The sequence below is a fragment of the Octopus bimaculoides genome, chromosome 7 (genome assembly GCF_046866305.1).
Source record: "Octopus bimaculoides isolate indiv1 chromosome 7, ASM4686630v1, whole genome shotgun sequence".
Lineage (NCBI taxonomy): Eukaryota > Metazoa > Mollusca > Cephalopoda > Octopoda > Octopodidae > Octopus > Octopus bimaculoides.
The window spans coordinates 107,035,416-107,051,008 of NC_142934.1; the positions used below are offsets into that span (position 1 = coordinate 107,035,416).

General features: G+C 35.2%; 1 protein-coding gene across 5 annotated transcripts in view; it reads left to right on the forward strand.

Annotated features, from left to right (window-relative positions):
- The window catches only part of LOC106879084 (glycolipid beta-1,4-mannosyltransferase egh), a 59,117-nt gene that overhangs the window by 18,566 nt on the left and 24,958 nt on the right, over window positions 1-15,593 (forward strand). Inside the window, exon 1 of one of the 5 annotated variants that reach the window (XM_014928519.3) lies at window positions 8,459-8,609. The exons of the other annotated variants lie outside the window; for them this stretch is intronic. The gene's annotated coding sequence lies outside the window, so the exon portion shown is untranslated. Of the gene's footprint in view, window positions 1-8,458; window positions 8,610-15,593 lie in introns of those variants that run through there. 5 annotated transcript variants of the gene reach the window in all.

A 15,593-nucleotide genomic window follows, 5' to 3' on the forward strand; every position in this document is an offset into this window, starting at 1 on the left:
AATTGCCATATTACTGCAAGAAATTACTGTAACTCTTCTCATTCGTTCTCCTTAACCCTTTAGCGTTCAGATTAATTTGCCAAAAGTAATCCTTATTTATTCACATTAAAAAAAAATTATCTGATATTATTTTGTAGCTTCAAGATAGGAAAGATGTAATTGCTTATTTTTAGAATGACATTGCAGGGTATGTGTGAGAGGCTGGTTCTGGCCAGTTTGAGCATAAAACGTGTAGAATATTTGGGCCGGATACAGCTGGTTTAAACACTAAAGAGTTAAGTTGGTATCAAATAGTCAGACCATGTAACTCGTAGTCATGATCATCATCGAATTAACATCCACCTTTCCATGGGTTTCTCTTTTCGCCCTTTTAAAGCCTTGCCAGGCTCATGGGCCCGGTTTCCCAGTTTCTATGGCGTATGTGTTCCCCTCCAGCTGGACGGGACGCCAGTCCATCGCAGCGTTACTCAAGAAACAGGAAGAAAGAATGAGAGAAAGTTGGGGTGAAAGAGTACAACAGGGGTTGCCACCACCCCCTGGAGCTTTTAGGTGTTTTCGCTCAATAAACACACACAACGTCTGGTCTGGGAATCGAAACCACGATCCTCTGACCGTGAGTCCACTGCCCTAACCACTTGCGCCATTGCGCCTCCACTTTCCATGGGTTGGGCAGAGTTTATTGAAGCAGATTTTCTACAGCGACCCGCCTTTTCTGTTGCCTCACCTCACTTGTTAACCAGTGTGGTTATATTTAACCATGGCCAATGGAAATGAGTCACACTGCTTGTGGGATGGTGACATTCACTTAGAACTGTCATGTGATGTTAAAACAATGAGATACAAAGACAATCCCACCTACATATATACACACACGCACACACACACACACATATATATAGATATCTAGAGACAAAGTTTAGGGTGTGGAAGCAAGGTCTAGAATCGAAGGGCCTTAGAATTAACCTAGCAAAAACAAAAGTCTTACTAAGCAGGAAGGCTGATAAATCACAAACCCCTTCAGGTAGATGGCCCTGCTCGATCTGTAGAAAAGGCATGAGTAGAAACTCCATACAATGAACCTGATATAAACTATGGACACATAAAAGGTGTAGCAATATCAAAGGAAGGTTAACTGGGAAGATAGTTTTTGTGTGTGGCAGATGCACAGGGGCAATAAACACTGAAGAAATACAGAAAACAGATTCCATCACATGCCAGAGGGAAAAACTAGAAGTAGTTGATAGCTTCTGTTACCTAGGTGACCAAGTCTGTAGTGGGGCTCATTGCTCTGAGAGTGTAGCGGCTAGAATAAGAATTGCCTAGGCAAAGTTCAGGGAGCTCATACCTCTGCTGGCAACTAAGGGCCTCTTGCTCAGGATGAAAGGTAGACTGTATGATGCATGTATGCAAACTGTCATGCTACATGGCAGTGAATAATGGGCCATTACTGCTGAGGACATGAGTAGGCTTGAAAGAAATGAAGCTAGTATGATCCGCTGGATGTGTAATGTCAGTGTGCATACACAACAGAGTGTAAGTGCCCTGAGAGAAAAGTTGGACATAAGAAGCGTCAAAGGTGGTGTGCAAGAGAGACGACTGCGCTGGTATGGTCCTGTGTTACGTATGGATGAGGACAGCTGTGTGAGGAAGTGCCATTCCCTAACTGGAAGGAACCTATGGAAGAGGTAGACACAAGAAGACATGGGATGAGATGGTGAAGCATGATCTTCGAACATTGGGCTTCACAGTAGACTGAGAGCTTTAAAGATATGCTGTGATTGAGAAGACCTGGCAACTAAAATGAATTCGCAGCCATGGCCGATGTTAGCATTGCATGTTTGACCCATTTAAGAGTACCCTTGATGCGTCGAGCGATATGATATGATTGAGAAGACCTGTTGAGTCAAGTAAAACCAAAATCGCAGCTGTGGTTAGTGTCCCCTAGCTGGCTCCCGTTTGAGTAGACAGAAAGTTATAATTTCTATCTCTTTAAAGCAGAAAGTTTGTATCATAGAACCAGGAACAGTCTTAGACAGGTTCATATCAAAAAGGTTTTAAATGTCACATATATGAAATTATGCAAAAGAACTTAAGACAGCCAAACTAAAAAGAAAACAAAAAAGTTCTAATAATATGTTATCTGGAACAGTTAATGTAATCAAGAGCAAAATCAAGCATAATGCGGTGTTTACCCAAATTGGGACATGAAGCTTAACATAGTTTTACTGCTTTCATCAGATAATTCACCTGTTCTTGAATAATACTTTCAAGCATGAAATTGATCTTTTTCTAACATCAACCACCCAGGCATGGTTGACCGGTTCAGAAGTTTGCTTCCTAACCAGTCTTCGACTATAGACTGAGCTTTGTGAGTGAATCTAGTAGACGGAAACTGATAGAAGTCTTCCTACACATGTATGTGTATATATATATATATATATATATGTATGTATAGATATGTATATATATATATATATATATATATATATATATATATATATATATATATATATATATAAATATATGCATTTATATATATATATATATATATATATATATATATATATATATATATATATATATATATAAATATATGCATTTATATATATATATATATATATATATAAATATATGCATTTATATATATATATATATATATATATATATATATATATATAAATATATATATATATATATATATGCATTTATATATATATATATATATATATATATATATATATATATATATATATATATATAGGTATGTATATATATATATATATGTGTGTGTGTGTGTGTATGTGTGTTCTTTTTTCTTTCTTTTCTTTTACTTGTTTCAGTCATTTAACTGTGGCCATGCTGGAGCACCGCTTTTAATTGAGGAAATCGTCCCCAGGACTTATTCTTTGCAAAGCCTAGTACTTAGTCTTTTGCCGAACTGCTAAGTTACAAGGACATAAACACACCAGCATTGGTTGTCAAGCAATGTTGGGGGAGAAATACAAACATACACACACAAATATATATACGACGGGCTTCTTCTAGTTTCCGTCTACCATATCCACTCACAAGGCTTCAGTTGGCTCGAGACTATAGTAGAAGACACTTGCCCAAGGTGCCACACAGTAAGGACTGAACCTGGAACCATGTGGTTGGTAAGCAAGCTACTTACCACACAGCCACTCCAGTGCCTATATATACATGTGTGTGTGAATATGTATGTATATGTGCATACACACACACACACACACACATATATATATATATGTATACTAGTTGTACCTGTGACCTGTTGGGTCACAACCACTCCAAGTTGAAAATGTCACTGGGCAGTGGCAAAGGAAATAATACAATTCTCCTGACTTCTGGGTGACAACATAAACATAACCTAGTGTTTCTTTTTTGAAAACCTTTAAATGGCTTTATTCTTTGTTACTACTCATCCAAATGAGATACTGGGTATTTCAGCATAAAGTAATGCTTTTGCAAAGTCATCAATCTGTTCATGTTGTTCTCATATGTCATTCATTGACAGCCATATATATTCTTATATTATTTCTGACTAATATTCTTTGTTCATCTGGTAGATGAACTTGAAGTCTCACTATTGTAGGTGCTCTTATATGAATTGAAAATCCTGAAATAGATGCCACTGCCTTGGATGGTCCAATATACCTACCCATTAGATATTGACAAATTTTGTTATTGTTCATTTGAACAGTAGCTTGGTCATTTCCTTTCAGCATGTACTTGATGTACTTAATTGACCTTTCTGGGGTAATGATTTCAACACTGCAATGGCATTTGAATGCTCTTAGAAGGGTTTAATTATAAGGTACAACCCATTTGTTGGTTTTTTTTTCTATTCTTATGAGATTCAACTCTTCCCATTGTAATTGATCTTCATCAATAAAGAGATAGTTTCTCTCTCTCTCTCTGTGTGTTTTTCTGCCTTTTGATTAAGACAATAAGGATTAATATTTTATTTTAAATAAAATAGTAATTTTCCCCTTTAAGAAAAAAAAAAAAAAATCAAGTACCCATTGATCCCAAAAATATCTCATAACAATATAGGGAGAATTTCTATCTTTCAGTCCACAACATTCCAAAAGTTGTATAAATGGTTAGGGGAAGAAATAAGAATGGACGGTGGTAGCTGCAACCACTCTTTCAGACATTTTCAATTTGATATTTTTTTTTCTTAAAGAGGGAAATTACTATATTATTTGTAATGTTTATCATCTTAATCAAAGGGCAGGAAAACAGACAATCTTTTTAGTTTTAGTATATATATATGTACGTGTGTGTGTGTGTGTGTGTATATATATATATATGTAGATATGTAGGGCAGGGAATCGTCAATTAGTAATAAAATTAATAATCAACAATTTTGCACTGTTTTTTGTTCTGTGTGTATCAAAAATATCGCTATCAATCTGGAGTAATAATTTGTAGTTTTGAAATCAGTAGTTCTTTGACTGCTATTTCTGAATTCTCAGTATGTTGGAGAAGCAGGTTACTGTCAATCCCTATATATTTATGATTATATATATATGTATATATATGACTGCCTGCCTGAGTGGATCCTGTGCTGGTGGCATGTAAAAAGCACCATCCGAACATGGTTGATGCCTGCCCCCTCATCCTGATTGGCTCCTGTGCCGGTGACATGTAAAAAGCATCCACTACACTCTCGGAGTGGTTGGCATTAGAAAGGGCATCCAGCTGTAGAAACATTGCCAGATCAGATTGGAGCCTGGTGCGGCCTCCTAGCTTGCCAGAGACCAGCCAAATTGTCCAACCCATGCCAGCTTGGAAAACGGACGTTAAACGACAACAATGATGATGATATATGCATTTGTATGCATTGCATCCATACACACACACACACATACATGTACATGTACATATATATATATACACAGGTGTATATATTTCATCATTTAATGTTTATTTTCCATGCTGGCATGGGTTGGATGGCAAATTCAGAACGCACATTGTATGAAATATATGGTCCATAATATACATCTGATCACAAGAGGAGTAGGTTCTTAGAGAAGTGAATCATAAATAAATAAATAACAACCGATGGATAGGTATCAATTCATTACAGCTGTCTATAATGATATATAATGTACTCATTAATCAATTAAAAAAATTCATTGGAAACAGGTGTAATGAATTGATACCTGTCCTTTGTTATTTATTTATTTACATATATGTGTATGTGTGTATATATATATATATATATATATATATATATATATATATATACATATACATATATATATATATATATATATATATATATATATATATATATATATCATCACCAACATCATCATTTAATGGCATGGGTTGGACAGTTTGACCAGTGCTGGTAAGTTGGAAGGTTGCACCAAACTCCAGTCTGATTTGGCATGGTTTCTATGACTGGATGCCCTTCCTAACGCCAACCACTCTGAGAGTGTAATGGGTGCTTTTACTTGCCACTGGCACAGGTGCCATTTGCATGACACTTGTATCTGCCATGACTGCGATTTTGCTTGGCTTGATGGGTCTTCTCAAGAATGACATAATACCAAATGTCTCATGTCATTGCTTCAATGAGGCCCAACGCTCAAAAGGAACTCAGCCACTTTGCCTCCATGAAGCCCAATGCTCAAATGGTGCTCTTTTCGTGCCACCTGCATGGGTGCCAGTTACATCAGCCATGACTATGATTTCACTTGGCTTGGCAGGTCTTCTCGTGTGCAGCATATCACCAAAGGTCTCGGTCACTAGTCATTGCCTCTGAGGCTCAAAGTTCGAAAATCATGCTTTTCCGCTTCATGTCTTCCTGGGTCTACCTCCACCACAGTTAGAGATCAGCACTTCTTTACACAGCTGTCCTCGTCCATACTCATCACATGACAATACCAGTGCTGTTGTCTCTCTTGCACACCACATCTAATGTCTCTTATGCTTAACTTGTCTCTCAAGATGCTTACATTCTGTTGAACATGCACACTGACATTGCACATCCAGCGAAGCATACTGGCTTCATTTCTTTTCATTTCTATGCATGTCCTCGGCTGTCACAACCCATGTTTCACTGCTATGTAGCATAGCTGTTTGTACACAGGCATCATACAATCTGCCTTTCACTCTGAGAGAGAGGCCTTTTGTTGCCAGCAAAGGCAGGAACTCTCTGAATTTTGCCCAGCCTAATCTTATTTTCTCGGAGCTCTTGGAGCATCCATCTCCATTACTAACTTGGTCACCTAGCAAACAGAAGCTATCTACCACCTCTAGCTTGCCCCCACCCCCCCGGACAGTTGAGGGAGTCTATTTTCTACATATTTTCAGCGCTTATTATACCTGTGCATCTACATACAAAAGCTAGTTTCCCTGTTAACCTTCCTCTGATATATATATATATTTACACAAGGCTTTCGTCGCCCAGGGGCTATAGTGTGGACGACATTTACAGGAAAGAATATATAACCAGACAGGAAGGGGGTGCATTGGATAAAGTAGTTCTAAATATACAAGTGATGGAATGGTCACACTGGAACGCCTTTGATCATAGGTCAGCTTCCTCGACGAGGGCTAACCAAGAGTCTAAAACAACCAGCTGTTGTTGTACTGAGACCACTGCTCATTTTACAGATCATATTACTTTTCGCACATGCGCATGTACCGTGTGTGTGAGTATGTGCTCTCGCGCGCACGCGTATTTTGATTTAAAAATAGTCACAGCATGTTTTTTCTCTTTACTTATGCTAATTAAAAAAAAATTGGAAATGTCATTATGAGGTATAAGTCGGACAGCTACGTGTATTTATATGTAATAAACATCAATATATATATATACATATATATTTGTTCAAGTTCAAAGCGCTGATATGGATATAAAAGAGTTAGAAATAGTTATTGAAATCATCTTTCGTTGTCTGAAGTCTGTATCGTTGCTTTGTTTAAATGTATTCGCTTTTCAAATGTAGATTTTCCAATGCTAGGTTTGATACAGTACTTACTTTACGATAACGCATATACTTGGCCACCCCTAAGAAAAAGAAGAAAGAAACAGAAAAGGGGTTTCGTAAAACTTGAATAAGTACTGCTTCCGATGAATGATGGGAATCGTAGATTATTTTAAAAGCTTTATTGACAATTTCATCTAGTAATAGCGGAGTTACCTTATAGTTTTAAACAAGCTGTTTTGAGGGAATTGTTTAATAGCCAATATAGAATTTGGGGCCGACATAAAAAATGTGGACCGCACCCACCTTTCGTTTTTTTTTTTTTTTTTTTACAGAATCCCCTATTTTTTAGTACGGAGATTCTGATTCTGCAAAAGGAACGGCATTTAAAATTTTGTCCCCCACCAATTCTTCAATAGGCGGGGGGGGGGGGATCAAAATCAGAATCTCCGTACTTGAAAATGGGGGATTCTGTAAAAAAAAACAAAAAACAAAGGGGGTGCGGTCCACATTCATTACGTCCGCCGAATTTAGAATGTAAAAGAATTATATTCTAAAATTTTGCTGTGGCCGAAACTACTAAAAAAATCCATCCAAAGTTCGTGAAACTCCACTGAAACTAAACCGTACTAAGGTTGTTTTAAGTTCAAATCCACCGTGTTTCGTAGGCATTCTATTAACTTCACACTTTTCCTATTGTATACTTAAAGAGATACTAGCTCGCAGTTTCCGTATATTTATTTTTCGTGGGTAAATTTAAATAGTTTAAAATATTAAAGTATCATCCTTTCTAGATCGATAAAATATGTACTAGTTGAGCATTTGTGTTGATGTAAATTGATTACTTCCTCCTCCAGAAATTGCTGGCTTTGTGCTAAATTTTCTAACTAATATCAAAATATGAAATTAACATTACTGTGTTTGTGTATATTTAGTAATAAAGTTAGATGCTTTACAGTGGATTTGAAACGTTGATTTAAAAAACAGCTTGATTGTAATGAATCATTAAAAAAAAAATGTGTGTGGAAAAATACGAAGGGGTGGTTTCAGTGGTAAATGTTTCGGTGAAAAAGAAAATTTACATGCTTAACCACAAGCTCGTAAAAATCAAGAGATAGTTTCGATTATTTATCGTTTTTGTTTCATGAAAAAAAAAAAAGAAAATGCTTGCATAATAATCTTAATCAGTATTCTTTTGTTGCTATAATCTCGATCCTAGTATCTCTGCAGACATAATAATATTCAACTTATCTGTAGCAAGCTTGATATTCTTTTTATGTTAGAAATGTTTGTTATTTTCCACTTTTCTTTTGACCTTTGACCTTCATAAAATAGTACTTACTGATACAACTACTACAATTATATAGCAACGATTCGAGTCATGAATCGAAACTTCATTTTTATTGATAAGTTTTTTACTCTAACGAAACGAAAAGATAATGTTTAACTATTCACTGCAACAAAGCAGCTATTATTATGTAGGTGCTGACTTCAATTAGGGCGAGGTTTCCAGTTCGTGTAGTCTCACTCCCGCACTGACTAAAGTAATTACCGAGGTTTTATTAGAAGCATGGCATTTACCGGCTTCGTTTCCTTACGAGTGAATTAATCTTAAATATTTGTTTGCTTCATCAAGACATTAAGGTATGATCTAAATGGCTACTTCCTTCATTTACTTATTATTTATACTGTTATATTTACTGTCGATTTTTTACCGAGTTGCCGTACCTCTGAATTATTCTTATTCGCGTATTTTATGCAATTGTTTCATCAAGAAAAAACGTGTCTTTCTGCCAAACAAGAACATTTAGCTGTTCTTTTACTTATTAATCATTTGTTGTTTATATAGGAAAATACTTTTCTGTACAAATCAAAAACGAAGCAACAGCTCAACTCGCTCTATCTTTGTAAATACACTCGATTTCGCTTGTCATATATTTTCAATTTATGCGTCTTTTTTTTCTTTTAAATATTTATTTCTAAGGTGAAATCTCAAGTTTATATTTTAACACATTTTTTAAGATTTTCCTAACCACAAAATAACCTATCTAATCGATATTAGTCGTCATTCACTTGTCTAAAATAAGCCGCGATAATCCGTTTATATTATTTCGTATGATCGTGTTGTGTGAAAACGTTTATCTTTCTATCAGCATACTGTGTTTCCTTCCATCTATCTTTACTGTTGTATGTAATGATTTATTTCATGTGTACTGCAAATACTTGATAATTACACTCTCATGACTAAATAATATATTTAATGAATATCTATACAGGAGCTCGAAAATATTAGACCAACTTTTAAAACCACGTGCTTCGGGTTTTTCTCCTTTTACTTAACATGCGTTTCCAGATCTGTTTCTGTAGCTATAATGTCGCTACGAAGCTTATTACAGTATATTTAAAATCATAGTTAAAGATCGATACTTCTTCACCTATACTGTTTAATATAAACTATATTCATATTAATGAAATTGTTGTATACAATGCTCAGGTGCACTACAACTAAAAAAAAGGGGGGACATTCGGTGCACTGTTGCCGATTTCATGAAGCATGACTTACTAGATAAAAAACCACAGTATCCGCCCTTCTTCAATATGAATTGTAGCTGTATACTAAGAGATCATCTTACATACCACCATTTAACAATAAGTTTCAAAATGTTTACATGTTTTACTCGTTTGTAAACTATAGAAAATCGATCTACCGATTAGTTTTTCGCAAGTTCCTATAAATATGATGGCCATAGTTCTTTATGAATTATAGTCCTGCCACTCCTTACATAGACATGATCAGCTGGATTTGATACTGTCAACTTCACACTGAAAGTAGACATAAATAAAATATTTTATATAAATCTTTTATATTATTTATAATCTTTATTTTATAGTGTTTTCTCCGATTTATTTTTTAGAAGTTAATTGTTAAAGTTGCGTTATTTCCTTGTTAAATTTCGGTAACATATCACATCCTGATAGCTACTTCGAAACGAATGTTTTCAAACTCGTTGATAGTTATCTTATTTTTAATAATTATTTCTTATCCTTGTTAAAATGGAAAAAATTGTTTTATAGATGGTTGATAGCTCTATGTAGTAATTGTTAGTTCTTAACTAGTTCTGTGTATTGTTTGTTGCGGTTATACTGACATTCAATCAAATTATACCTTAAGAAATGTATTTGAAAACTGGCATTTTGTCAAAACATTTCAAACTATTTTGCTTAGATTTTTTTTTTTCGGAAATACATTCAAATGACTTAAAAGTTATTCAAACAAATGTTTAGTTAATTTCATCAGAGTAGATATTTTTGTCATGTGATTTAAAAAAAAAAAATTGTTACCGATTTAATGACACTATCATTACTAATTTTTATAACTACATTTCTTAATTTAGGCGATCCTCTTATTTTGACATATCTAATACCACTTACCAAGGAATTCCTTTATATATGTCGCTTTCTTTAGTAATGTCTATTCTTTAAAAATAATACTTAGTTTTTTTTTATGTTAGAGCTTAGTGTTTTCTATTATATAAACAAGTACTTTATTTTTTTGGTTGTCAAAAAGGCGTATTGGTTATATCTGAACTTTTCTACATTGTCAGTAGTCATGCATCTAATCACTCAGCCGATATGAAAGAAAATTTACTTGCAGTTCATGTCTGGCAGTGTCTGAGTTCTAGTGAAATCAGTCCACATTCAATGAGCAAAGTTTGATATTTGAAGTGGTAATCGTGCTTGCATCGGTTGGACGGTGTTTATTGGGGTAGATTTTCTACGGCCGGATGCCCGTTTTGTCGCTAACTTTCGCTGTTTCCGAACAAGGTAATGCTTCCCCATGACAAGCCTTTTTTTACGGTATATTTGAAATGAATGGCACCGTTTGTATGACAATGATTTAGAATTAAACGTGATGTCAAAGCAAGGATACACATACACGAGAAGCTTCTTTCTGTTTCCATCAACCGAAACCACTCAGCGTTTTGGATGACCCTGGACTGTAGTATAAGACACTTGTCCAAGGTGCCTTACAGTGGACTTGAACCTGGAACCGTGTGATAGTGAAGCATACTTCGTAACACACAACTGTGCCTGATGATAGCAGCAATGTTTGAACTCCAGCTGTTAAAAACCTACAAACAGCAGGGAACTTCAGCCCCTAAAGATCCTTTTTCACTATCATAAAGAAGAATTGAGTGTAACAGTGGTTGTAACACAAATCTTTATGTAGTTCAGTTTGTTTGGTTATAGGCTGTTGAGCATTACATAATTTTACAACCCCTCAATGTTCTTGAACTAACTTGTTGGTAGAAAAGAAGTACCCTAGTTTGTACTGTTGAATGTCATTTATTGTGGAAGTATGTTTTGATTGCACTTTCACGTTTGATGTAAGACCTTGAATTTTGGCTAACATTTGTGATCTGAAGATTGACATAGAATAGTCTCAAAAATGACATCAGAGTATCTTAAAGGGTTCCATTTCCAGCTAGTTATGTGCAAGATGGTATCCAATTGCTGCTTAAACAAGATTAGTAAACCGGCACAATTTACGTAACTGTCATTCATATTCGTTATGCTCTATTTGTCCCCCCAAAAAGACGGTTTTTATAAAGAGCAGTTTTAGTTAAAGAATATTTCAGATTTGGAATGTGAAGAATTGATTACTGCATTTTTGATCAAAGTAGAAGTCTATTCAGTTTAATTAAGTATGAACGTGTTTAGCTTTTGAGAAAACATTATATAGCATACCATAGAACATGTGAATTTGACAAGCAATCAGTTTTGACCTAGTTCATCACATTCAAGTTTAGAGTACAGTCTGAATCACATATGTTCTCAAACTGATAAATCAATTCCGTGTTAAAGAGTTGACAATACTTTGCTTTGTGAATGCAAGACAGACTTAAATTGATGTGTGCTAATGAAGATTTTATTAATTGTATCTACATGGTTAATTTTATTCAAAATTATATATCTACATTTTCTATTTTGTTAAAAGCTATATTTCAGTCAAAGGTTATTGCCTTTAAGTTCATTCCACTTTAAACTGAGCTGTAATTATTACTAGCACTATTCTGGCTTTTAGATTTATTTAATGAATTCTTAAGCAGATGGCCATCTGACATCTTTTTTGAAGAACTAGCTAGTAGATTTTCAGAAGGGTTTGTTAATCCTGTGGTCCAGTTGGATGATGTCAAAATGAATACTTATATAAAGATGTAGGCTGAGTTATATTAGCAAATGAATAGCAACACATTTTGAAATTTTTATTCCTGTTTAGTGTTTATGGAAACCACAACTTGTTCACTTTGAAGTATGTCTTGCCTAATTAGCATTTTTTTTCTGCATAATCTACATTATTTAACGAATTAGCTACAATTAAAATGTCTTATAGCTTTATCATGTTTTTAATTGTATGAGTTCAACTGTGTGCTTTATATGTAGCAATCAATTTCCAAGTAAGCAGCCCCTTTGTTGCTATGACAAAGAATAATTCAGTTGTTTGTGCAACCAAACTGCTTACTCTTTGTGCTGTAAGTGTAAGTGGGTGAGTATTCCACAGATGCTTGTCACCCTTAATACAGTCCTCTGGTAGAATCAATGTTACAGTTTGCAATGAGATTGGCTCCTTGAATTTTCTTTCTGATAGACTTACATATATTTTTCATTCACAAAAATTAGGTCAACAAAGCATTAAAGTAGAAGACACTTGCCCAAGGTGCCACCTAAAAGAATCAAACCTAGGCCCATAAGATTGTAAAGATAATTTTGTGACCACATGACCATGCTTGTACCTTTCATGAATGATTATGTACTTAGGCAAATACACTGGTGTATATATAAACATGTACATTAAACTACCAGTTAATAAGTCTATTTGATATAGAGGAATGAAATGAGTAATTGCTTTCCTTATCTGACCTTAATTTTGAGTCTCATGAAAATTGTTTAAATGAAACTAAAAACTGTTAAATTTATGTTCATAACTAAATAAATGTTGTGAAGATTTTGTTTGTGTATTTGAAACTTATGATTCACCATCACCACCAAAATAAGAAATGTATTATTAGAGAATCCCTTAGAAATGCTATTTTGAAATAAATATATATATATATATATATATATATATATATATATATATATATATATATATATATATATATATATATATATATATATATTTCTATTAAGTGCAATAGAAGGAATTAAACAAGCTGAACTTAATTTCTATTTCAGTTGGCATATTTGTAGATTTTTGTTTTTCATAAACTAATTGGACTATTAACCTCATAGTTTTGGTATAGTTCACTTATATTGTTTTGGTTGGTATATTTTGAATGCATACATTGTCTTAGTGAATAGTACATATATTCTCAGAGTGAAGAGTAATTGTAAATTCAAGGTTAATAGATTCTGTTTTTGTCAGTTGTATCTTGATTTTGTTTCTGCATAAAGTGGTTGGCATTAGGAACGATATCCAGCTGTAGAAACCATGTCAAAGACATTGGAGCACAATGCAGTCCTCTGACCTGTCAGATCCTATCAAACTGTCCAACTCATGCCAGCATTGAAAATGATGTTGAAAGATGAGGAGGAGGATGAAACTCCATCATGACCTGGATTGGACATTTCTCTTCCAATACAGTGTCTCACCACTCATTGGAGGCTTTCATGTATCTTCATGTATCGGGCGATATGATATGCTGAGAAGACCTGATAAGTCAAATAAAATCAATATCATAGCAGTGGCCAGTGACTCCTGACTGGCTCCCGTGCTGGTGGCACGTAAAAAGCACCATCCGAACATGGTGATGCCAGTACCCCCTGACTGGCCCCCATGCCAGTGAGACATAAAAAGCACTATCTGAACGTGATCAATGCTAGGCCTGACTGACTGGTTCCTGTGCTGATGGCATGTAAAAACCACCCACTACACTCTCGGAGTGGTTGGCGTTAGGAAGGGCATCCAGCTGTAGAAACATTACTAAATCAAATTGGAGCCTGGTGCAGCTGCTGGCTCTCCAGACCTCAGTCAAACCATCCAACCCATGCCAGCATGGAAAACGGACGTTAAGCGATTATGATGATGATACATATACAAGAATAGCTGGCATTAGAGCACTTAAACGAAATTTACAAACCTGTCATCATTCATCATCGTTTAACATCCACTTTCCATGCTGGCATGGGTTGGATGGTTTGACTGAGGACTGGCAAGCCAGGAGGCTGCACCATGTTCTAATCTGATCTGGCAATGCTTCTACAGCTGGATGCCCTTCTTAACGTCAACCACTCCGAGAGTGTAGTAGGTGCTTTTTACGTGTCACAGGTACGAGTGTCAGTCAGGTGGCACTGGCACCGACCCCCATGTATTTAATACTTTCTGTACTTAGATGACCTATTTACTACTGGTGTTGTTTCTGTAACTAGATGAGCTATTTAGTGCTAGTGATAATTGTAGCTGGTATAAAGCAACTACAAGGAAAAATGTCTAGCAAGGAGTTTATTGAATTGTTACTTATGGTAGCAACAAAGGGGTTCTCTCTCCATGATTTGTATGAAATATATGTGTGATGCTACATGATAGATATGAACATTAAATGCAGATGAGTCGGTTGGACATAAATGAGACTAGTATGCTTTTATTTTTAATATGAAATACTAAGTTACATATATGTTGTAGCATAGGTGAACTGAAACAACATTAAAGTGCACTGGTCAATTCATGCAGATATACACATTATATTATCATCATCATTTAATGTGTTTGCCATGCTGGTATGGATTGGACAGTTTGATAGGAGCTGGTGAGCAAGAGGACTGCATCAAGCTCCAGTGTCTGCTTTGGCATGGTTTCAAAAGCTGGATGCCTTTCCTAACGTCAACCACTTTACAGGAGTGAACTGGGTACTTTTCTATATGGTACCAATACTAGTAAGGTCACCAAGTAACTCACTCAAGACAAGACTCCTCAACTGAGAGATGGAGTATGCTGGGATGCAGCTTTATGCCAGGTGATGAAAGGTTAAAGTATGACAGAAAGACAGGAGCAGATATCTTGCTGTAGAGGAGAAAGGTCACTCCAGTTGGTGATGAAGTTATGACAGGCCACACCCTCAAGTTACAGGAATGTGAATAGAAGAGAAATGATAAGAGTGGACCAGTAAATTCACAGGAGTATGAGAGGAGAGTAGAAGATGGATAGAGATGAGGATATATATGATTGACCGTTGACTGAACACTATTCAATTTTTTTTCTCCGTGTTTTTCTCCTTGTCTCCGTATTCTTTCTGTTGAAGAGCGTAGCTCGAAACGTCAAAGACTTTCCGTATTCCCGAGCGTCATACTAATATATACTTTTGTTATTTACACCACCTGTCCTCGTCTGTTGTTATTTTTTGTATATTCTCCCATATATATATATATATATATATATATATATATATATATATAATTAAAACATAGGGTAAAAAATCAGATATTAATTAATATCGATTTATTACCAGGAAGCTAGCACATTTAAAGAATCAGAGAGATTCAGAAAAAATATCTGAGATCTTAGGGGATTAAAGTATATTTTCATATATAACGATGACCACTAAAGTGGACATTTAATGTGCTAGAAAT